The following is a 23,314-nucleotide window of genomic DNA, read 5'->3' as shown; positions in this document are numbered from 1 at the left end:
ATTAAACGCACGGATTGTAAGACAACCTATCTTGTCTTTGGCTTGGGAGGACTTCTGATTTCAAGACATAAAAGTCTGAATCTATGTTATTTGATACGCTAGGCAATGCAAACTTTTCATACTTTACACAGGCAGGTAATGGCCAGGTAATGGATTGGAACAATATCTCGTTAACTCCGACCACTCCCCCAGATTTGTTTGTTTAAAGAATAAATATGGGAGTTTAATATTACATCCGAATCCTGATGTCTGCCGTGTGAGACCAGGTTGCATTTAGACTATATAATGACTATATCTAGCTATATATATCTATACTAGTCTAGCTAGTCTAGTCTAGCTATTGCTGGCTAACGTTACACGTATGTTATTTTAGCTCTCACCTTGTAACAATTAGCTGTAGGCAATAATAATAATAATGAATTATATTTATATAACGCTTTATTAATGCAAGTGCAATCGGGCTAATGTTACTCATTCTCGCAGTTCCAAATGAATGAACGTTGAAGCGCTTGTATCTCAAAATGTGGCGTGCAGCCCGACAGGCGCACATAACAGGCGTACCCCTGCGCTTTCAGAGCTCGTTTTCTCGTCGGAATTCGACGTTTGGAGACGAACGACAGACGTCGAATCCTGACGGCTGCCGTGTGAGACCAGGTTGGGCCTGGGACAGGGACTGGTTGAAGATGTTGGTGAAAACCCCGGCCAGCTGGTCGGCTCAGTCCCTCAGCACCCGTCCCAGGACGCCGTCCGGCCCTGAGGCTTTTCTGGGGTCCACCGCCTTCAGCACGCGTCTCACTTCATGCTCTGTGAGGGTGAGGCTGCTGAGAGCTGGAGAGAGTGGTGTTTGTGTTGTGGTTACCTCCGTTCGCCCCTCGTCGAACCGGGCATAGGAGTTCAGCTCTTCCGCCAGCAGGGGGTCGCCCTCAGCGGCTGTGAGCCTGTTGGCTCTGAAGTTTGTTATGTGCTGAACCCCCTGCCCCACCCGCCTGGAGTCGTTGCTCAGGAAGCATTCCTCAATCTTCTCTCTGTGGTCTGCCTTGGCCTCCCGGATGCCACGGTTTAGGTCAGCCCTGGTGGTGCTGTACAGCAGTTTGTCCTTCGCTGAGAAAGCATTGTTCCTCTCCTTGAGCAGTTGTCGGACCTTCTCAGTCATCCATGGCTTCGTGTTGGGGTAGACCCGGACACGTTTGTCCACAGTGGCTGAATTGGTGCAGTTCACTATGTGGTTCAGAACCGACGACGTGAACTGTTCCAGGTCCTCATGCTCATATTCCTGCCATGAGGTGTCATTTAGGCAGATCTGCAGTGGAGCGGACCCTGCTGGCCAGGTTCTGACAGTCTTAGTGGTGATGGGGGCACTTTTCCTCATGGGAGTGTAGGCTGGGATCAGGAGGATGGACACGTGGTCAGACATGCCTAGATGAGCTAGCGGTCTGGCTTTGTAGGCAAGCTTGATGTTGGTGTATACCTTGTCCAGTGTGTTATCTCCTCTTGTTGCACATTTAACATGCTGATAAAACTTGGGTAGTACTACCTTCAGGTCAGCATGATTAAAGTCTCCCGCTATTATGTGTACTGCCTGGGGATCTGTACTCTGTCCACCACTGATGACGTCATGTAGCCGGGCTAATGCTAAGCTAGCATCCGCGCTTGGTGCTATGTAAACTGCTGTTATGTACACAGCGTTGAATTCCCTCGGGAGGTATGTGGGTCGGCATTTAACAGTCAAGTATTCCAGGTCTGGGGAGCAGTGGCTACTTACAGTTTTTGTGTTTAAGCACCAGCTGTCCTTCGTAGATATGACCACGCCGCCCCGCGAGTTTTCTCGCTAAGCAATGTCCTGTCCGCTCGGTGAAGAGAGCGGCCTTGCAACGAGACAGCAGAGTCAATAATGGAAGCGCTGAGCCAGGTTTCTGTGAGAATAATCACACAGCTATCCCCCACGGTGTTGTTGGTAGCCACCTGCAGTCTCAGTTCGTCCATCTTGTTAGCTAGGGATCTTACGTTAGAGAGGAATATACTCGGCAAAGCTGGCTTGTCCGGGCACTTCCTCAGCCTAGCTAGCAGGCCTCCTCTGCAGCCTCGTCGTTGCTTGCGGTCCCTACGCCGTCGTTTGCGTCTCAGGGTCGGGACTGTGTACCATTTTTCTCCTGGAGGTCGGGCGATATCGTGAGGGATCCTTTGTTGTTTCAGGAACTCCGCTGTTACTGTCTTCTCGTTTTGCGCACCAACTTCTAGTAAGTCTAGTCTGCTGTAGGTACTATTTACACAACAGTTCCCTATAAGTACTGAAATAAAAATGTACATACAAATGTACTTAAAAACGCTAAAAAGCACCAACGTCGGGAGCTCTCCAAGCCTCGCGTGTGAACGCGCCGCCATCTTGATTTCCCAAAAAAAAGGTAGGCAGGGGCTGTCCCTTTTGCTGCCTGGTATGCAAGCACCAGGGTCTTGAATTTGATGCGAGCTGCTATCGGGAGCCAGTGCAGGGTGTGAAGGGGGGTGACATGAGAAAATTTGGGGAGGTTGAACACCAGACGGGCAGCAGCATTCCGTGGCAGCGGGGAGTCCAGCCAGGAGTGTGTTGCAGTAGTCAAGGCGGGAGATGACCAGTAACTGGGCCAAGAGTTACACTGCTTCTCTGGTGTGGAATGGGTGGCTGGCTTGAGATGGTGGGCTGACATTCATCTAGAGATGTCAGTGAGACATGCAGAGACATCTGTTGCCACATGTAGGTCAGAGGGGGGGGGGGACAGGAAGAGTTGAGTGTCATCTGCGTAGCTGTGGTAGGAGAACCCGTGTGAGGAGATTACCGAGCCAAGAGACTTGATATAGAGCACGGGTGGGCAAACTTTTTGGCTCAGGGGCCACAATGAGTTTTGAAATTTGACAGACGGGCCGGGCCAATAGCAGATGGAAGGAGAGTGTTTGTGTGAACCAATATAAATTACCATGTTAAAAAGTAAAAGCCATTACCTAAAAAGTAAAGAAAACTAACAATCAATTTCAGTGGGAACAGTGTTGTTGGTCACACTTTTTTGCCAGTGCATCAACGTTTGGTGTCAGTTTGGTTGTGGCAATTCTGACAGATCTGAGGTGTTCATCAGTTAACTGGGATCTGTGGGTGGTGTGATTTGTTGATGTTCATCACGCTGAACGTTTGCTCTCACACGTAGGTAGAGCCAAACAACACCAGCATCAGGGGCGGATTTAGGATCTTAGGAGATCCGGGGCTTAGCCCAGAGGGAGAATGTAATGTGCGCGCGGAGCGCGCCGGAAAATTTTGCCTTCAACCTTCAACTTACCACCACCTTAAAGCGGACAAAAGGCACTGGAGAACACATATACATTCACACCCTTTAATGAAGCAAACTAATTGTGGTGGTTCTGGGCACAGAGGGAGGTCAGCACACGTAGCTCCCCCTGTCAGTCAGTCACCATCATTTATATTTGTATAGAATTACATATTTGATGGGCTGAGGCTAGTTATGTTACAGTATGTATATCAGGGCAGACTCTGTGCTCACCACTTATATTGTATTTAGAGTCTTGTCCTGTGTTATATGACGATATATTACATGTATTGTTGGCCTGTGTATAGTACTGTGAAATCAAATCCCCCCTGGGACATTAAACAAACTTAGTTAGTTAGCGTTACATCTTAGGATAGATTTGAGTCATGTTCTGTATACATACATACTACCATAAGGGCATACTTAATGTGGTTACTCCATGTTTACTAGCTGTAACATTAACGTTACATCATTCTTTTTCACTTGTTACTCAGTCAACCAGAGTGCAGATATCAAAGACTATCAGCCTGTTATTCACTTTATTTGTATAAGTATTATCCTTTGTTTGATTTCTTACCATGTACCGTAACAGTACCTTGCTATGTTTCATTTTCATTATAACATAACGTTATGTTATGATAGCCAGCTAGCATCAGCAAACCGGAAAAGTAGTGTCAGTGAGTCAGTCACCTTTCTAATAAGATTCACAAACCTGAAACATCATCTATGTCATCACTGCTGGTGATGTCATTCTTGCTGCTGATACTGCTGCTGCAACAGTTCTTGGCGCTTGTTTTGTTGAAAACAACTTTGGGATATCCATCCTTACAATTTTGCAAGTCAGGCACTGATTGAGATCACTTCTTCTTCAGGGCAGGGCAGGCTACGCAGTACGCAGGCTAATGTCGCGCAGCTGCTGCCTCTCTGTTGGACTCCGGTACTGCACGTTACTCCAGTTTTTTTTTTTTTTTTTTTTTACATTTTTTTTTTTTTTTTAAGTAAAACATTCGGGGCTTTTCAGAAAACATCCGGGGCTTGAGCCCCAGTAGCCACCCCCTAGCGCCGCCCCTGACCAGCATCCTCTGTGCCATCTTCCTAATGTTTGCGTTGACTGTTTGCTAGCGTAGTTAGCATGCTTAGTGGAAACGTGGCGGCTGATATTGTATGAATTCTTTCAAAACCGCAATGGTTTCTTGGCAAATAAGACATACAGCCTTTGATCGGACATCGGTGAAAACATATTTAGCTGTCCACTCCTCATAAACACTCGGCACTCACTGTCGACTTTTCTTTTCTTTGGTCCACTCATTGTTACAGAAGGGCTCAATGCAGTGGCAAAGGTGAATTAAGCCCTTTTCACACATAGTTCCCTGTAAATTACATGGAATCCCAACCTGGGACTGCCAGTGATTTCCGCTGTTCACACATGAGCTAAATGGCCGAAGATTAATTTAGTGTTAGTTAGTTAGTTAGTTTAGTGCCTTTTTCACACGTCAATGGCATTCCCGGGTTTGCACAAGCTACTTGAATCACGCATTCAACTGGATGCAGGAATGGAACGTAGTAGACGTGAATTCAAATGAGACAGGCGCGTAAGACTGCCCTATATCATATCTGCCATATATAATAATACTTATATGTATTTATCATCAGATTTTTCACATTAATTTAACAGCGAGTTAAGGTTATAGATGACGGTGTCTAATAGGGTTAGGGTTAGACTAGAGAACTCATACACTGTAGATGACGATGTCTAGTAGGGTTAGGGTTAGATTAGATCAAGTTCTCCCATGCTTTTGGACTAGTATGTTTATATCAACGGTAATCAATTGCTTTAGTTGGCGAGCGAACTTGGTGATGGTAAGCATAATATGAGCATCATCTATAACCCTAAACCTATTAGACATCATAATCTATAACCCTAACCCTATTATATATCATCATCTATAACCCTAACCCTATTAGACATTGTCATCTACAGTGTATGAGTACTCTAGTCTAACCCTAACCCTATTAGACATCGTCATCTATAACCCTAACCCTATTAGACATTGTCATCTACAGTGCATGTCATGAGTACTCTAGTCTAACCCTAACCCTATTAGACATTGTCATCTATAACTCTAACCCTATTAGATATCATCATCTATAACCCTAACCCTATTAGACATTGTCATCTACAGTGTATGAGTACTCTAGTCTAACCCTAACCCTATTAGACATTGTCATAACTCTAACCCTATTAGATATCATCATCTATAACCCTAACCCTATTAGACATTGTCATCTACAGTGTATGAGTACTCTAGTCTAACCCTAACCCTATTAAGACATCGTCATCTATAACCCTAACCCTATTAGACATTGTCATCTACAGTGCATGTCATGAGTACTCTAGTCTAACCCTAACCCTATTAGACATCGTCATCTATAACCCCAATCCTATTAGAAATCGTCATCTACAGTTTATGAACTCTGTGTGTGTGTGTCTGCCTGTGTTGAAAGCACTATGCGTCTACATTAATGTGTTTGAATATGTGCTGTGCAAATACATTTGCCTTGCGTTGAAATGGCTTGTTTGCAGAAAGTTGTTACCATTTGCATGTCAAGGTGTGTGTGTGTGTGTGTGTGTGTGTGTGTGTGTGTGTGTGTCTGACCAATATAACCAGGATTCTGACCTCTCAGTTCTCTCAAGACAGTTCTCTCTATGCCTTTAATCTTCTGTGTCCATGTGGCTGTGTGTGTGTGTGTGTGTGTGTCTGTGTCTGTGTCTGTGTGCGTCTGCGTGTGTGCATGTGTGTGTGTGTGTGTGTGTGTGTGTGTGTGTGTGTGTGTGTGTGTGCATGTGTCTGTGTCTGTGTCTGTGTGCGTCTGCGTGTGTGCGTGTGTGTGTGTGTGTGTGTGTGTGTGTGTGTGTGTGTGTGTGTGTGGCGTTGTGAGAAAGCCTGTATAATGAATCCACAAAGTAAATCGACATACAGGGTTTTAATCAATGCTCAGAATTCCACCATGAAATTCATATTTTATGTTTTCACAGTCTGTGCAGCAGAGTGGGTGGTCTTATTTATTCAGCCTCTTTGCCCTGTGAAAAAAGATAAAGAAAATAAAAGATAAATATGAATGAACCTCTTATGTATGATCACTTCAAAGAACACATTTTTAAGGGCAAGCAAGTACTTCAAATGTTTAGCTTCAAAGAAGCTTAAACCCTAAAAATATTTAAATCTGATCGAAAAAACTTCTTTTTTTGTTACAAGTTATAATTAAACAGTAACACTTCCATCCATGTATTTTTATTCATTTCTATTATCTTATTCATTATCTTATGTTTATCTATATATACGTACATATATCTATTCTTTTAGCTGTATGTAAAGCACTTTGAATTGCCCCTGTTGTCTGAGAATTGCTGTTGTGCTATACAAATGCCTTGCCTAGCTTGGAGTTAAAAAAGAACGGCCTAGACCCATTTGTACTGAAAAACTACAGACCCATAACAAAACGTTCCTGTATAGGAAGCATAATTGAAATAGCTGTCCACAAACAACTTAGCAATTATTTGACCCTAAATGATCTGTTTGATTACTTTCAATCAGGCTTTCATAGCTACATAGCACTGAAACGGGCAAAAAGAAGGTTTATCTGAAAGATACATTTCTCCAAGACAGTTGAATGTCAATGTTGATGTCTGAACGTGAAATTCTGTTGTTGATGAGGTCATATTCGTACACCAGTCAGGTATAGGTTTGATAACATCTTTGTACCTTTCCAGAGTCGCGGCTCTTAGCCCTGAGCTTGTTGACCTGGGACTCAGCGATGTCAGCGCGCTCCTCTGCCTCCTCCATCTCATTCTGAACCTTACGCAGTTTACCCATGTGGGTGTTGGCTTGTTCCTCCTGGGAGAGAAAGACAGGTAGAGAATGAGACACAGTGACAATAACATTCACAATGTTTGAAATGTTTTATAAACAAATTAACCAAATTAAAAGGGAACATTATATTACTATAATGATGGTTATATAGAGGCAAACCCTATGCACTATGTGTAACATTACTTCAACAGTTACTTGCAATATCCATTGTCATTGTGGGTAGACATGCGTGAGCAACAATTAATTCAACTTAACTACTGTATATGGATACCACATGTTGTAATATACTATGTACAACATCGTATATGCTATAATAATATTTGACTATCAGTATGCGACTCACCGCTTCCTCAGCCTGCCTCTTGTAAGTCTTCACTTTAAGCTGCAGCTTGTCTACCAGATCCTGAAGTCTGGCAACATTCTTCTTGTCCTCCTCAGTCTGTGGGAGAAGATTAAAGAAAGTCAATGCCCACACTTCAATTGCATTCAGGTGCCTCTGCCAGACCATGTGAAGGTGTTTCTGGTAGTCTTACCTGGTAAGTGAGCTCCTTGACTCTGCGCTCGTACTTGCGGACACCCTTGACTGCGTCTACCCCCCTTCTCTGCTCACCCTCCACCTCAGTCTCAAGCTCACGCACCTGTATGGCGGGAACACAGCCGTAAAAATCAGTGATAGGTAAGTAAAGTCAAGGTTGATTCTTCAAGGCTAATTCAGAGAGACAGTTTAGTGAATGCCATTAGTTGTACACACTCACCCTGGACTCCAGTTTCTGGAGCTGTTTCTTGCCACCCTTCATTGCCAGGTTCTCAGCCTCATCCAGACGGTGCTGCAGGTCCTTGACTGTGACCTCCAGGTTCTTCTTCATCCTCTCCAGGTGAGAGCTGGTGTCCTGCTCCTTCTTCAGCTCCTCTGCCATCATTGCCGCCTGAAGTGGTAGAGTGTCGATTCATTTAATTCATCCAATGTGGCACAGATAATGTGCTCAGCCCAGCTACAATTGCCCTTTGGTGTAGAGGTCTTTCCGGATCCAAAAGGTGAGGGGTTCACCCTGCTCCAACTCTATCTCGCATTCTTTTGCTCTCTAGCTCTGGGCAATCACTTTATCTGATGGTGCACTTGGCCATAGGTGCGTACTAAACTATAGAGCAGGTTTTGATGAGTTGGGATTGATGGTGACAACTGTATGATCATGACCGGTAAATAAGCTGTACTGTTATCTAACCGGGTTTCTTGGATCTATGAAGAGCTCTATCTTGGGTACAAATACAGTTTATTGAGATATATTGTTTTGAATATGGACACTTACATCAGTGATGGCCTTCTTTGCCTTCTCCTCTGCGTTTCTTGCCTCCTGCACTGTGTCGTCCACCTCTCCCTGCACCTGAACCAGGTCAGTTTCCAGCTTCTTCTTAGAGTTCAGAAGGCTAGTATTCTGTATGAGGAAACCCAATGATTAGTTGAATGAGAAAACACACAAAAGTCACACTGTGGGTAAGATGAGACTGCCTAGGAATCACCTATACCTGGGAGTGAAGAAGTCCCAAGCGCTCGCTGGCGTCCACCAGCTCCTGCTCGGCCACTTTGCGGCCTCTCTCTGTCTGCTCCAGAGCAACCCTGAGCTCCTCAATCTCAGCCACCATCAGACCGTTCCTGCGCTCCACCATCGCTGCCTGCTCCTTCAAATCTTCTGCTACGCGAACAGCATCATCAAGGTGCAATTGGGCATCCTGGGATCCACAAACACATATAGTATTAAAACTTGTTGTTGTAGGACAACAGGATGTGTAAGGGATGCATTCTTTGTGTTCCCTGATACCCCTGCGATTACTATAAACACCAGTTCACTTTATTCCTGTGTTCTATTGTATTGGCAAATAGACAAATCCCTCTCTCCATTTTCACCAGACTTAGGAAGTAGCTCCTGATACAAGGTGAGATTTCTTTTTTCTAATCGTTACGGTCAGACATCTGTGGTTTGGGGCATGACTGATTTCCCAGCCCCTTACCTTGAGCTGTCCCTGGACGGTCCTCAGCTGTTTCTGGGCCTCGGCTGCCTGCCTGTTGGCGTGGCTCAGCTGGATCTCCATCTCATTCAGGTCTCCCTCCATCTTCTTCTTCACCCTCAGGGCATCGTTCCTGCTCCTGACCTCTGAGTCCAGGGTGCTCTGCATGGAGTCTGTCACCCTCTGGCTGTTCCTCTTGATCTGCTCCGTCTCCTCATCCTTCTCCGCCAGCTTCCTGTCCACCTCACCCTTGATCTGGTTTAGCTCCAGCTGCACACGCAGAATCTTGGACTCCTCGTGCTCCAGTGTACCCTGAACAAAACAAATCAGTATTCACACTTTGGTTGAGGGGGAGAGTTATGAACTGCCACTCGTGGACTAAGGGTTGCCAGTGTATGTGATGCAAATGTGGGAATAGGATAGGAGGAGCAGGTCTTACTTAAAACAAATATGTTATCTAAATGAGACTAATGTGGACAGTAAAGGTTAAATAACAGGATGGGTATGTGCTACAAATGAACAGGTTTAAACTGCATTAGTTTCTACCTCAGCTTCCTCCAAGGCTGTCTGGATCTCAGACTTCTCTGTCTCCACAGTCTTCTTGGCCTTCTCCAGCTCGTGGATGCTCTTTCCAGTCTCCCCGATCTGCTCAGTCAGGTCAGAGATCTCCTCTGCATACATAAACACAGAAGTCATTCAGAACAGGGCTTCTTTGGAACACACTGTAGTTCATATTATATTATGATAAGAAAAAAAGGTACAATTCTGACAAAGCTAAGTGTATTAAAAGATGTCTACATTGTTCTGTTGAACAGCGTCACTCATACGTAGCTTGATCAAACTAGACACCCCATCGCAAGCCAAATACAACTGCTGCTGTTTGACTCACGTTGCAGGTTCTTGTTCTCTCTCTTCAGAGTCTCCAGCTGATCCAAAGCCTCCTCATAGGAGTTCTTCATTTTGAAGATCTCCGTGCTCAGAGAACGAGCCTCCTTCTGGGCTCCTTCCAGCTCTGCCTGGCCCTCCTCGAACTTCTGCTTCCACTCTGCCAGGACCTAGGGACATCCAAGGCGATTGTAATATTTTCCTTTTTTCTGTCCATTACTTTATTGGGGTAAAAATACACTGATTTTATCAGTTACATTTAGGCAGATATGCTGCTAGCAAGGATTTGATTCATTTAGTTATTTCACACCTTGTCAAAGTTCCTCTGCTTCTTGTCGAGGTTGGCAGCAAGAGCATTAGCTCTTTCCACATCAATCATGAGATCCTCCACCTCTCCCTGCAGCCTCTGCTTGGTCTTCTCCAGAGAGGCACACTTTGAGTTGGTCGCCTCGATGGTCTCCTCTGCCTCCTGCAGACGCTGGGCCAGCTTCTTCCTGTTAGACAGATGAGGGATTTTAAAGCTTCACCTCTGAGCGATTATGTCAGAGAATGTCTGCACATCTGGCTCTTACAGTTGATTGGAGGTAAATGGTACAATATATTGTGTGTGACTCACTTGGCCTCCTCCAGCTCCTCAGTGCGCTGGACGGCATCAGTCTCGTACTTGGTCCTCCACTGAGCCACCTCACTGTTGGCCTTGGACATGCCGCGTTGCAGCTCTGCCTTAGCCTCCTGCTCCTCCTCAAACTGCTCCCTCAGGAGGTCACAGTCATGGCGGGCAGACTGGACACCGTGGGCCAGTGCGTTCTTAGCCTAGGGAGAGAAATAGAAGAGATGACAGCCAAAAAGAGATGGAGAGAGAGAGAAGGACAGAGAGAGAATGTGTAAAAGCGTCATTGAAGCTGTAGTCAAAATGTTGTGGTTGGTGGAGTCTATTTTGGGTTCCTTACCTTGACCTCCTCCTCAACAAGTCTCTTCAGCTCCTCAATCTGCTGGGTGAAGGCCTGTTTGCCTCTGGTCAGCTGGGACACCAGAGCCTCCTTCTCCTCAAGCTGGCGACCAAACTCACCTTTGGGGAACAGAGCATCTTGTTAATGTGGTCTCTGTTCGCTGATGACCAAGTTTTAATGGTTTATGTTCATTGTTATTGGTGGAGTAAGTTATGTTGTAATGGACAAAAAGTAATCCTGCCAATGCTTGCTATTCTAATTTGTATGTCAAATTCAATTTATTCTAAGTGTTTCTCCCACTCATTGCATTTCGTTATATAGTACTGCGATGACAATAAAGTTGAATCTAATCTACTGGTTAAGGGTATGGTATGGGGTGTGTTAGCTGGTCCTAGATCAACTTCTACAGTATTTGGAGTATCATTGGTACCGTTCTCAGTCAGGAGTCTTGCTCTCTGTCCGCTCATGTCATTGACCTGGCGCACATTCTCATCATTCTTAGTCTTGATCTCGCTCAGCTGGTCCTCAAGAGTACGGCACATCTTCTCCAGATTGCCCTGGTAGAGAAACATAAACCGTTATTCCTTTACATGATTATCTTGTGCCAAGCATTGAGTGCGAGGCTTTGGACTTTGTACATGATTTTTCATGTTTATTAGAATTGACCCCCACAATCACTGCTCCATACAAACATTGCTACTGACCTTAGACTTGGCGACGGACTCCATGTTGCTGGAGAGGTCATCAATCTCCATCTTGTACTCGCTCTTCTCCTTCTCCAGCTTCTGCTTGACGCGCTGCAGGTTGTCGATCTGCTCCCCGAGCTCTGCCACGCTGTCTGCCTGCTTCTTCCTCAGAGCGGAGGCTGTGGCCTCGTGCTGCAGGGTAGACTCCTCTAGGTCGCGTCTCAGTTTCTGGAACTCAGCCTCGCGCTTCTTGTTCATCTCTATCTGAGAAGCGGTAGCACCTCCGGCCTCCTCCAGCCTCTCACTGATCTCCTCAAGTTCCCTGGAGAGATCAGCCCTCTGCTTCTCCACCTTAGCCCTGGCAGCGCGCTCAGCCTCGATCTCCTCCTCCAGCTCCTCAATACGGGCCTACAATGGGGAGACACAAGCAGAGAGCTGAAATCAACAACACAGTCAAAGCAAAGGATACACAAATGATTATTTTATCATTAAGATGTGTTCATCCAAAGCAACGTATACTTAACAAACAGAACAGACTCTATGGTGTTTAAGCACCATGCTTGAACAAACTGAACCATTGCAAACCAGGACAGTACTAACAGGAGGATGAATTGATCACTGTTTCCTATAGCGATCCTGACCATGGTAACGGTAGTGTTAATGGTAACCATGGTAATTGTAGTGTCGTTAGACACTGTAAAGCCAACTGAGCCGTCTGACGGTCCTGTTCTATACCTGGAGTTCCTTGATCTTCTTCTGCATCTGAGCACCCAGAGACTGTTCATCCTCAATCTTGCTGAGGAGCTGGGCGGTCTCGAAGTCCTTCCTAAAGAACACAAACACATTGATTGCAGTTTGGAAGTGGAAACGGAAGTCTATCATAGCATTCACTTTGGTTTACAGAAAGACATCTGTCCAGATTTGTCTATTTTCGAATAGAAATATGTTTTTGTTTGTTTCAACACAATGCTGATTTTGACTATTGGAACAATGTAAAGAAAAATTAATGTTCAATTAATATCAAATACAACTTTGTAGTTATTTGTTTGTGTTTACTTCTTGATCTTCTCATCAGACTGCTGCTTGTCGTTCTCCAGGTCCATTATGGACTCCTGGGCCAGTTTCAGATCACCCTCCAGCTTTCTCTTGGCTCTCTCTAGGTCCATACGGAGCTTCTTCTCTTGCTCCAGAGAACCCTCAAGCTAGACGATAAACACACATATTTTGTCATCAAAATCTAAATAATGAACAACAATGTTGTTGATAAAGTACACTAGATTAATAAAGTAAAGCCTTTTAGAGCATAAACTGGAGAGCAGGTTCATGATGATTACCTCAAACTAAATGAGTAACGTTAGCTTTCATACTATAATAGCCATCTAATAATGCTTAGCTTGTATGTGACTGTTTCATGTTCTTGTGAGTTTTAACTTATGGAAGACAATAAGCTTTACTCTTCTGTTACAATCTTGGTTGACACTAGCACTGCTTTGTGTTCATTGCCCACTCACATCGTCCACTTGCTGTTCCAGCTTGGTCTTAGCCTTGGTCAGAGTGTTGACTTTGTCCTCCTCTGCCTGCAGGTCGTCCAGTGTCTGCTGGTGGGCCTCTTGGAGGGCTTTCTTCTCCTTGGTGAGCTTTGCAACAGCCTCATCCTGAGACGCCATTTCCTCAGTCAGGTTCTTAACCTGAACACAGCCACAACAGATTTGCTTGTCACTTCACCTCACAAAGGGAAACAGTTTATATTGCATATACTGTCACTCGTAAATCATGTTCTCATTCCAGGAACAACACGACACAGATTCATTGATTGTTTGGCAATAGTTTGATCAGATTGTAATTTGTATGTGTTATATGAGACCTTGTTTTCAGTGGCGTGTTTTTCCTTCTCCACTTTGGCCAGAGTTAGCTCCAGGTCATCAATGTCTTTCTTCAGCTCAGAGCACTCATCCTCCAGCTTCCTCTTCTTGGCTGTCAGCTCAGCGTTGATCTCCTCCTCATCTTCCAGCCTCTCTGTCGTCTCTTTGAGTTTGGCCTCCAGCTGGATCTTGCTCTTGATGAGCCCCTCGCACCTCTCCTCAGCGTCATTCAGACAATCTCCTTCCTGGTTTCAGGAGGGAAGAAAAAGAAAAAGACTTCAGAACTCAATGTGTATTCAAATATAAACTGGTTCTAGTCCAAGGGCACACAGCAAATCAATACAAATCTATGACAAAGGCAAACGTGGGGACAAATGGTTGTGTGTGTGTGTGTGTGTGTGTGTGTGTGTGTGTGTGTGAAAGAGAGAGAGAGAGAGAGAGAGAGAGAGAGAGAGAGAGAGAGAGAGAGAGAGAGAGAGAGAGAGAGAGAGAGAGAGAGAGAGAGATAATGTGTGTGTGTGTCCTTGTGAGCCAGGTCACTCACATTGGCAACTTGGAGGGCAAGGTCATTCTTCTCCTGCAGGAGTGATACCATCTTCTCCTCCAGGTCCTTCTTACGGGCCTCTGCCTTAACCAGATTAGCTTTGCATTTCTCATAGTCTTCCTTCATATTGGCCAGCTCCTTCTCTGTCTCAGCACTCTGCAGCAGGGGCTTGATCTTGTAGTAGACTTTCATCCATGGCCAATGTTTGACATTCATGAATGAGCGGATGTTGTACTGGATAGTGTAGACAGACTCTCTGGTTGAGAGAGGAAGGCAATAGTGGCGTAGTGAGTTGTATGCTTTTGAAAGGCTCAATGATGTAATATGTAGTGTTAGAGAGACTATCTTCCATCCCATACCTCCTCTCCATCATCTTCACGAACTCCCTCCTCATCAGGTATCCGCGGGCGAGAGCTTGAGTCATGGAGACCAGAGACGCCAGCTTCTCATCTCGCATCTCCTCCAAGACACCCAGAAGACCAGCTTTGAAGAACACCTGAGCACAGATAAACAGGCATGTCCAATGGAGGAGTTAGACATTGTAACATATAGGAAGAGGCAGAATAGAAAATCAATGGGAGGTTCAACACCCCGACACTTGGTTGTACAGAGAAATTAAGAGACAAGGTGTATGGATATCTTACATTAAAGAGGTGCTATGTGATCATCGTGTCTATGTCTGTATTTTATAAACTACTCATTTTGATACGGATGGTCAATGAAGACTTTGTACAAGTCTAATCTATAGTAATAATAAAATATGTATCTATAATAATAATAATAATAATAATAATAATCATATTTTCGTCAATATTATGAAGCGACAGTACTTTTACTTTTACTGTTGGCAAGCTGAAGGTCGCAAGTTTGAGACTCAGACGAAGCAAGTCAAATTGCGGGGAGACTGTTTGCAACATCTTGAGGTCTTTTGACATGTGCTTTTAGACCTGTCGGCTGAAATGACACCAATGATCCTCTAGCGTCTCTTTGATGTTTCAGTCCTGTTATGTGGTAACATCTCCTGACCTTGGTGTGTCCAAACTTGTACTCATCGTGAGGAATATCAATGGACCCGAGCAGCTTCTCAGAAGCCTTCTTGTTGTCCATGAACTGACCCTCAGGGATGACACCGGCATTCAGTACTTTGTACCTGTATGGGGAGAATTGTTAAATATGTTACTTTGAAAGCTGTTGCTTGGGACTACAGCTGGAAATCAGCCATGGAGGCTAAAGCTGCTCCATGTACTGCTGTTAATTAATGGGGACTGTCCACAAAACTATAAACTAATAAACTAAACTTAACTAAAGTAATTCTGTCATGGAAGGGCACTATTGTCTGTGAATGTGTGTGAGTGTGTGTGTGTGTGTGTGTGTGTGTGTGTGTGTGTGTGTGTGTGTGTGTGTTCTACCTCTGCTTGAAGTCAGCATAGATGATTCTGCTGGGGAAGCCCTTTCTGCAGATCCTGATACCTTCCAGTACACCGTTACACCTCAGCTGGTGGATAACCAGGAAGTTCTCCATCAGACCTGGAAAAAACAAAATGCATCTTAACCCATAAATAAACCTGTAAAATAATGTATATATTTAAGACTAAAGAATAGTAATTATTAGTAGTTTAATCATGGGCTTAATCTGTCATATGTCTCTCTGTGTTGTACCTGGAGTCTTTGACTCGTTGGGGATCAGGCAGCGCACAAAGTGAGGGTGGGTGCTCCTCAAGTTGGTCATCAGCTTGCCCAAGTTCTCCTGTGAGGGGTTACAAACCATAGCGCTCTCACAAGAATTCAGACTTAATTTACACTTTTTCAAAAGATGTACTTTTCAACAGACACTCTGGCAGGCAGGAGGAAAGCTCACCCTGAACTGGGAGGACACAGTCTGCATGGAACCTCCCTTCTTCTTGCCTCCCTTCTTTGTAGTGTCTTTTTCAAAGAGTAAAAACAAGTGTTACAAATGATATAAATCTCTGATCAACTCCCTTCAATGTTTGTTCATTAAAGTAGAAATGGTGCTGGCCACAGAATAGTAAAACATTTCAGCTGTATAGCCAAATGGTCAGGGTCAGGTTAGGGTTAGGGTCTGTGAAACATTTCAGCTGTATAGCCATTATGGTCAGGGTAAGGTTAGGGTCAGGTTAGGGTCAGGTTCAGGGTCAGGTTAGGGTTTGGAAAACATTTCAGCTGTATAGCCATATGGTCAGGGTCAGGTTAGGCTCAGGGTCAGGGTCAGGTTAGGGTTTGACCCAGGTTTACAGCCCATTGCATTGTGGGCAAATTCATGGCTAAAATTATGTAGTGTCTGCCCGGCTTAATGATAATTAACATGCTAATGCTTAGTTATTAACATGATGCGAATGTTACCTTCAGCTACAGCAGCAGGATAAAGGACAGGTAGAAGTTTGACAGAGGACTTCTGGTACAGCCCGATCACAGAGTCATTCAGGGGGTCCTTGTTCTTGTCCAGCCAGCCAGTGATGTTGTAGTCCACAGTGCCAGCGTAGTGCACCAGGGAGAAGTGGGCCTCAGCCTTGCCCTTGCCAGGCTTGGGCTTCTCAAACGCCTTGGTTTTGCCAAGATGCGTGTTGTTCAGCTTGTCCTTGAAGGTTGTGTCTGAAGACTTGGGGAACATGCACTCCTCTTCAAGGATGGAGAAGATGCCCAATGGCTGTGCAAAAAGAGATTTGAATTAAATTAGTAAGTTGCTATTTACACCATTTTCATGTTTTTGACTTCAACAGTCACCGTTATATGATGATAGCCATGTGGTGGAAGCATATGAACCCTTTAAACACATTGTTGCCTATATGCAACATCTGGTGTTAAACACCTGGTTAAAGGTGTGTATCAGAGCAATGTACAAAAGGAAAGTACTGGAATATGGAATGGAAATATGGAATAACCCTAACCCTAACCATAAGATGTGGTGTACTACCATGAGGATACAGTAGTCTCAAACACCTACCTCTATAAACTGCTTTTGACATCCATGAATTGTAGAATCCTCACAGGCTGCTTACCTTCTCAATAAGCTCAATGCAGGCAGCCAAGTCCATGCCGAAGTCAATGAACGCCCAGATGATTCCCTCCTTCTTGTACTCCTCTTGCTCCAGGACGAACATAGTGTGGTTGAAGAACTGTTGCAGTTTCTCATTGGTGAAGTTAATACACAGCTGCTCCATGCTGTTGTACTGTTGATGGAATTTCAGAATAAAGAAATATTTTCATCATACATGGCTGTAATCTTTCAGATTAACAATGTGTTTTCTTGTCCTGACAACATACTCACATCAAAGATCTCAAAACCGGCAATGTCGAGCACACCGATGTAGAACTGCCTTGCATTCTTGGTGTCCAACTGTTCATTGATACGGATGACCATCCACAAGAACATCCTCTCATAGATGGACTTAGCCAGAGCCATCACAGAATTATTCACCTGGAAAAAATGTACTTGTTTTTTATGACGTCTCACTCTCAACATTGTTGAACCACAGGGTGGCACCTACACGCAAGCACTATAAAACCAAACGTTTTTCAAGATTGTTCACAATATGGCCCAAAATATATAGATGTTATAATAATAATATGTATGCCCTACCTGAGGCACTGTCTGGCTCTTGGTCACAAACTCATTGCCGACCTTCACTCTGGGGTTGCACAAAGCTTTAAGCATGTCGGCTGAGTTCAGGCCCAGGAGGTAAGCGATTTTATCAGCCACTGGAAAGAGAAGGAGCAACAACAGACTCAAGGACAGAGCCATACAAGACCGTTTGTGTCTTATTTTGTCTACAAGTCAAGTACTACTAGTTTTATTCTGATGTTTCATGAGGAACAACTTCTAAATGTTCTTTTTTCCATGTTTGGGGCCAGAAGTGGAACTCACCCTCTGTGCCGTCTGGCTCGGCCTGCTCCTCACGCTGCTTCTGCTTGAAGTGCATGTTGCCATGTTGCATGACAGCACCTGTCAGTTTCCAGATGTAACATTTCTCCTCATTGTTGAATCCCAGGACGTCAATGGCATCCTGGAAGACAGCGATTTCATTCGTTAGCGAGGAAAGAAAACAGTAAGGATTGAAGACAAACTCACACTGTCAGAATGGATGGAAATGTCAGACTTCTCTATTCCTCTAGTAGACTAGCAGCACAATAGGATTTTGACAATGTTACACAGGGCGCTCTTGTGGATGCCGTATGCACCCCTATAAGAGAAGGCATTAACACTGAGTACGCTAAAACAAATCATTGATACAAAGAAAAACCCTTTGCGTGACTCACATCTGTGGCGTCCAGCTCAACCTTGTCGTCGATGCTGGCCACAGTGATCTGCCCCTGGCTGATCATGGGGAAATCGTAAGGGTTGGTGGTGATGAGGCACATTTCTGTGGAGAACAGAGACCAAAGTTGTTTATTAAATCAAATGCATGATGTGCTCAACCAGGCACATTACTCAACCAAAGCCCAATTCTTATGCCTCTTATACCTAGATATCTATATCTCTATCTCTACCTCTTATACCTAGATATCTCGGACTCTACTTAGTGCTGCAGCTACTATATGAGTATTTCACTTTCACAGCAGGGAGCTAGTTTTCCCAGATCTCTGCTTTGGCGTACCAACGATCTCAGGTTTGTGGTTGGTCATCATCTGGTAGAAGATGTGGTAACCCCTCTCATCGGGAAGCTGGAAGGACACCCTGGACTTCTCCAGCAGATCTGATAGAGAGAACAGGGCAGAAAAATTAACGTATTGCAAAACCTTTTTTGGAGAGTAAGTATGGAGAAATTACTAATACCAACTTACAGGTCTCAATGTCAGCACTAGCCAGTTTGCCGGACGTCGCGAAGTGAATCCTGATGAATTTACCCTATGGTAGAGCAGGGCGGTTAGAAATCAGCCAACAAAAAAACTACAACTGCCAAAGTGTTTTCCTCATACTTACAAAGCGAGATGAGTTGTCATTCCTCACAGTCTTGGCATTACCGTAAGCCTCCAGCAGGGGGTTAGCTGCAATGATCTGATCCTCAAGAGACCCCTGAATGAGACAAAGTTGCCAAAGCGTTAGTAACTGAATATATCTCATATTTCATGTCTCTTTCAACAACATCTATTCCTTTTAGCTGAGAAGGTGGTTATAATGAGGTACAGACCTCATGAAAAATCTTTGTGTGAAATGTGATTTGCTCCCACTCTAAAGCCCAGGGTTCCACCCAGCTGTCTCTGAGCCTACTGGCTCCCAACAGCACATATACCCACCCAACCCATCTGTCAAACTAGATATACCCACTAGATATACTCCCCCAAACCCTCTGTCAAACTAGAAGAAATTAGAGAAAAGTTGATGTGTTTTCAAGCATTCACCTCAACTTACTCTAAATGGTGACACACAAGCACAACTTACCTTGATTTTACCGGAGCTCCCAGATGATTCTCCCTTCTTTCCTCCTGCCACAGCAATGGTGGCAAAGTACTGGATGACACGCTTGGTGTTGACAGTCTTTCCAGCACCAGATTCTCCACTGGTTAATACACAGAAAGTTTAGGGTTAGGATCGTATCAGCATTCATTAAGCAAGAAAAGAAAATGCCATTGCTATAACTTTTACGTTAACGTAAAACATTTTATACCCAAGTCAATGTTCTAAATTATTCTCACTTAGTTACTCAATATTAACTTCATAATACATAACATACTGCAAAAGGAACACTTTTTGAAAAGTAATATGTTAGTGAGCAACTTACGTAATCAGGACGGACTGATTCTCTCTATCTGCAAGCAAAGAAACACATTGTTCATACTGATCCACTGGATTTTGGTACATTATTGCATTCAAGGCATCATCATAAAGTCACACATCTAACTATCCATCCATCCATGAATCTACTTACCAACCATCATGAACTGAAAGGCGTTGTCAGAGACAGAGAAGATATGGGGTGGAGCCTCCATACGCTTCTTCCCTCTGTAGGCGTCCACAACTGACTGGTCGTACACGGGGAGCCACTTGTAGGGGTTCACCGTGGCGCAGAAGAGCCCAGAGTAGGTCTGGATAAAGTGGATCAAATATGTGAATTAGACAAGTCAGATTAGCTGGAATGTGGAAGTTAGGTATCGTTGAATATACTGATATGGTGTATTATGATGTTCTCTGTGTTTGCTAATGTGTGCTAGGTTTCTGGTGTTCACTGATGTGTATGCATCTCTTATGGGTTAGAGTTAGGGTTAGGTTTAGCTTTCTGTGTTCACTGATGTGTATGTATCTCTTACGTAGATCATCCATGCTGCGTAACGCTCTTTGAGGTTATACAGCACAGAGGCTTCATTCAGGTAGGTCATCATGGCCATGTCCTCTATCTTGTCATACTTTGGGGGGTTCAATTGCAGGATGTCCTCTTCTTTGAAGTCTTTAGTCTGAAACACAATGGGAAATCTAGATTACACTCAAATCAACTGTACTGCTAACTTTTTACTGATGAAATTGAAATTGAATCACAGTACCAGTGCTTTACGATCCTCCACACTACTTGAATATTATTTTTATTTTTATTTTGATCAATAACATTTTTGATAACTATGTGTGTTGAAAGGTTCAACCTGCTCAAGGAAGCAGCAGTTTGGCTAAAGGTTATAGATGATAGGTTATGGGTTATAGGTTAAATAGGTTATAGGTTAAAAGTTATATGTTATAGGTTATATGTGAAAGGCTTACCTCCTGAGTGTCTGTGACTTTCACAGAGATTTTTCCACCCTCCCTGGACACAATTGTACCCTTGAGGTACAGCTCAACCTTGTCAGTCACATAGCAGGCGTTCTTAGCATCAAAAGGTCTGCTCTGAGCTTCGAGCCTCTCCCTCTCTGGCTTACGAAGGTAAATGGCAGCCGAGCCATAAATGGCCATCTCTGCGTCCGTACTCATGGTGGCGGCTCACTAGGAAAGATTAAACAACAAACATGTTTGAGTCTGGACTAACAACTCCCCAGTCAACAGAGTTAGAGGCAGTACATTTATCAGAATGTATTCTTAGAAATATCTCACCTTGTTTTCTCCACCCAGATTAAATTGTTTTCTTTGTGGTCCTAGGTACTACAGACACAGTCAGCTAGGAAGCAAACAAAGACGATACAATAATAAAATAAAGGGTGAATACTTGGTAACATATGTCAGGACCTACACCTCAGAAAGTCGAGGCCCATTCTGACCAGAAACAAGATTGCACCATTAAAGGTCCAGTATGCATAGATGTTTAAAATAGTGAAAAGTGCCCCGCGGTGGCGTAGCGGTCTAAGCACTAGCCACTAGTGCAAGCTGCCCACCGGGGACTGGGATCGAATCCCGGTCTCGCCAGACCCGGATATGGCCGAGGCACACAGGGAGCGGCATATTGAGCGGCCGCTCCAGAGGGCGGTATAGGACTATTTCCGGACAAGGATCCGTCGCGCAACAGCGCCCCCGGGGTGCCGGAATAACGGTGCTGGGCTCGAGGAGCCAGTCAGCTAGTCTGCCTGGCGATCTCCTCTGGGGCTGCCGGCCACGGGGTCGTGCGGCGGATCCTACGCAATAGGCAGGGGATAATTGGATGCTAGGTTGGGTTCAATTGGATACCAAATTGGGTGAAAAAGGGATAAAATCTGAAAAAATTAAATAAAAAAAATAATAATACATTTTTGTGAAAAGTCCATGATATGTCCATGATAAATAGAAGAGTGCTTAGCATTTTCTAATATCTGGTGTTGGGTTGGACACTGGCCTTTAATGTGCGTATTTAAAGTTTGGTTTGATTGGAAGGATATGGATAAGGATAAGGAAGTATGATGCTATTAGAAAACAGCATATGCAAATTTTCAAATGTTCAGTATGGCCGACATGTAAAACTACATGCTGGACCTTTACATTTCAACTTCACTGTCCTGCTATATACATGCCCATTTTCTTTCAAACTGTATGAAGTAAAGATTATTTATCCTCTGTAATGTCACAATGTAATAAAGTAATAATTTATCATCTGTCACAACATAATAAAGTAATGATTTATCATCTGTCACAACATAATAAAGTAATGATTTATCATCTGTCCCAACATAATAAAGTAATGCCACTTCAATGTTGAATAGAATGCATGAGTTGTTCCAGAGCTAATCATGTGAAGTCCTATGTGGCAGCCAACACAAACAGTCACACAGTGCAGTCACTGCATCAGATACGGAAATCATGTAAGGAGGTGGAGGGTCTTACCACAGAGGATGAATCTGCCTGTGGATACTATGGCCTCAGGCTCCTTATATCTGGTTCCAGAGTGCCAACCAAGCAGAAGTTAATTGTGGACCACACTGCTGGAGGAGCTGGACTGGCTGAGAGACTCAGCTGTTTAACTTTAGGCCCTTTTCTGATATGTGGTATTCATTTCTTTCTCTTCTCTTGCATACTATGTATATACTATTCCAGATCTTTCCACTGCTACTCCTCCTACACCTTTTAAGATAGAATCACCAATCCAATTCTACAACGTGCAGAGATGCCTTATTGAAGCTGCTATGTCTTTTGTGTTTTAAATAATTGTTATACTTAATAATACTATAATTAGACCTAAAGTCAATTATTAACATGGAGGTCTAATTATCAACATGGAGATCTATGAAAACAAAAAGATGACATTTGTGTACCTCTGCTGCTCATACATCTTTCAAACTACTTGCATAAATATTTACAATGTGCATAATACGAATCCTGATAAAAAAAATAGAAAAAATAAAAAGCTCTCTGATAGCTATTATACTTTTTTTGTACAATCAAAACCTCCCATCCGTTAACATGGTGGACATCCCATAATGGTGTTACCATGGTGACATCCAATAATCATGTTAACATGGTGGACATCCCATAGTTAACATGGTGTACATCCCATAATGTTGTTAACATGATGGACATCCCATAATGATGTTAACATGGTGGACATCCCATAGTTAACATGGTGGACATCCCATAATGATGTTACCATGGTGACATCCCATAATAATGTTACCATGGTGACATCCCATAATGATGTTAACATGTCCAGTAGATGGAGCTGGAGCCACTTCACAGTCCGTCATCAACTTGTCAATGCAACAGAACCGAGACACTTTCAAGAGAGAGAAAATATATGGTGTTTATTGACCTTCATTATGGTCTGCTGATATGGGGTTCATTGGTCATCATTATATCTTCATTATGGTCTGCTGTG

The 23,314-nt window shown here is 43.9% G+C and overlaps 1 pseudogene across 1 annotated transcript; it reads right to left on the bottom strand.

The window, feature by feature from the left end:
* Nucleotides 1–9,288: 9,288 nt before the first annotated feature.
* On the bottom strand, nucleotides 9,289–21,009 carry LOC308159540 (myosin-4-like; annotated as a pseudogene). The gene is made up of 32 exons: nucleotides 20,803–21,009; nucleotides 20,361–20,504; nucleotides 19,982–20,138; nucleotides 19,835–19,862; nucleotides 19,495–19,612; nucleotides 19,036–19,128; nucleotides 18,897–18,960; nucleotides 18,710–18,808; nucleotides 18,372–18,475; nucleotides 17,980–18,118; nucleotides 17,695–17,813; nucleotides 17,383–17,532; nucleotides 17,114–17,284; nucleotides 16,458–16,761; nucleotides 15,955–16,019; nucleotides 15,756–15,843; nucleotides 15,506–15,623; nucleotides 15,123–15,246; nucleotides 14,456–14,592; nucleotides 14,097–14,352; nucleotides 13,555–13,797; nucleotides 13,202–13,378; nucleotides 12,747–12,892; nucleotides 12,426–12,516; nucleotides 11,709–12,098; nucleotides 11,435–11,561; nucleotides 11,005–11,123; nucleotides 10,671–10,867; nucleotides 10,365–10,548; nucleotides 10,059–10,224; nucleotides 9,716–9,840; nucleotides 9,289–9,481 (listed from the first exon to the last, which is right to left on the bottom strand). The product of its transcript is annotated as a myosin-4-like (transcript).
* Nucleotides 21,010–23,314: the final 2,305 nt, after the last annotated feature.

This window comes from Nansenia antarctica (genome assembly GCF_963989245.1).
Source record: "Nansenia antarctica genome assembly, chromosome: 6".
NCBI classification, from domain to species: Eukaryota; Metazoa; Chordata; class Actinopteri; order Argentiniformes; family Microstomatidae; genus Nansenia; species Nansenia antarctica.
Note: the sequence above shows the minus strand (reverse complement) of the source record. Positions and strands in the feature narration are given on the sequence as shown.